The 2,009-nt window shown below is 39.1% G+C and overlaps 1 protein-coding gene across 9 annotated transcripts in view; it reads right to left on the reverse strand.

Moving 5' to 3' along the window:
* Nucleotides 1–1,548: 1,548 nt before the first annotated feature.
* RUNX1T1 (RUNX1 partner transcriptional co-repressor 1) overlaps nucleotides 1,549–2,009 on the reverse strand; it is a 115,938-nt gene continuing 115,477 nt past the window's right edge. For all 9 annotated transcript variants that reach the window (XM_038162446.1, XM_038162482.1, XM_038162517.1 and 6 more), the window contains one exon: nucleotides 1,549–2,009. This exon is cut by the window's right edge and continues 3,644 nt beyond it. The gene's annotated coding sequence lies outside the window, so the exon portion shown is untranslated.

A 2,009-nucleotide genomic window follows, 5' to 3' on the forward strand; every position in this document is an offset into this window, starting at 1 on the left:
CCCCAATGCATGATGTAGGCTGACAATTATTTTCCGCTCTCTGAAGCTTGTGGTTTGAAAACTGACAAGTCTGTGTTCCAATTCCCTTTCCACTTTAAATGCCATTTAATGGCAGTGTAACTGGAAGGGTCAAAAATCAACTCACACTTGGCAGTGGCCCCTTCCAGAGCCAAAGTCACATTGCCTGCTGAGGCACAGGAGAGCTTCCAACTTCCAGGTGGTCATTCACAAACACTGGGCTTGCTCAAGAACAGCCTTAACGGAAACTCTAAATACCAAAATGCTTTCAAAAATACAGATTGTACTGATGATAAGAGAAATTAATCAAATTACTAGAAGCCTGGCAAGAACCTCAAAAGAGGATTTAGTTCAGTGCTGGTGTTCTGACATGAAAAAAATAAAAATGCATTTCACATGTCTTCACGATGCATTTATTTATGCTGCTGCATGTCCTCTTTACCTTATACCAACTTGCAAAATGGACAAAGAATACCTTCTTTCTGTAACAAGGTGAAGAGCTGATGCTCCATATCAAGAGTCTTAAGGACATTTGGATATATCTATAATTCTGCTAAAAACACAAACTGAAAAAAAATCATTCTAAAAAGTATTGATCCATTAAATAGCTTTGCAATGTTCACACTTTCTCTTCCCTTCTGGGAGGGAGGTGGGGAATGATGCTATCAAATCCCAATTTAAATATCTTTGGGGTCAAGGTAATTATTTCATGTCTTAAAAAATGCTAAGTGTCTGCAACAAGAAGCAAGAGAATTACAGGGTCCATGGAGGATGGTTTACACTGGCAAAGCACCAGTGTTTGAACACAATCAGCAACATCTATGTACTCACAGAAAGTACCTGGGAGCAGACCATGGTACAGAGTTAGGACCAAATACTGGATATAAATGGAAATCACATTGAGGATGTTCTCCTCCTTCTAGGGCAGTCTTTAATTTCTGTAACAATCACACTAGAGATGGATTTACTTCTGGAGACAGCATGGTTAATTAAGCCCTGCATGTACCAGAGCGCCCTTGGGAACTGCACTGGACAAGGGCTGTAAAAGTTACTGCTCAGTCTACACCTCAGGGAAGGTGCTTCCCTTTCTTAATGAGTATTCCCATTAAGTTTAAAATAGAAATAGTGGTCTGTGTAAAAGCTCAAGTGCAGAGGAACCATTAAAAATAGATATGCTTTATGACAGCAATTAATCTAGGCATTAGTTTGACTTTGAAGACACAGCACATCTCTGATGCAAGTGATTAGGCATTTTAGGGGTTTTCTTACAAGGTCTCTCCTTGCCACAAACAAGGAACAGATCTGAGTTAGCTGGGCACAGCCATAACCTGAAAGTCAGAGGAGATCCCCTCAAGAGCCAGACACCAAGGCTGTCGTTCTCATCCAGAAACTGGAAAAAAAAGACATTACAAGACCCTGTGACCCCTGGCAGCACTTCAAGTGACATTTTCCTGCTCTGGGGCTAGTGGTTCATAAAGCACCACTCACAGAGGGAACATTGGGAATGAAGTTGCACGGAGAAGGTAGGAATACAGATTTTTTAACATTTTTATTACACAGTAAAGAATACAACAATACCTGAATCATACTTTAAAAGATTCACAGGTTGACAGACCATACATTACAGTCCAACTAAAGAAAAAAAGGATAAACAAGAAACCACAGTTCAGACATAGTAGACTTAAAAGCTCAAGAGTATGCTGACAAAAGCACAATGCCTAGACCCCACCCCCCCTCAGTGTTAGTCTACCATTAACTTGTGGTACATGTCTGAAATTCAGTATTGCACAACAACTTTTCTTTTTTTTTTTTTTCTTCTTCACAATAATGTCGCGGAACCCAAAAAATAAAATAAGAAAGTACTTCAAATCTGCATTTCAACAGTCTCCAATTTTAATTTTTTTTATTTATTATTTTTTATTTTTTTTTACTTTCTGTTCCTTGAGGAATTCGGACAACATGGAGTCACTTTCTTCCCCTAAACGTATTCC

Source organism: Motacilla alba, chromosome 2 (assembly GCF_015832195.1).
Source record: "Motacilla alba alba isolate MOTALB_02 chromosome 2, Motacilla_alba_V1.0_pri, whole genome shotgun sequence".
NCBI classification, from domain to species: Eukaryota; Metazoa; Chordata; class Aves; order Passeriformes; family Motacillidae; genus Motacilla; species Motacilla alba.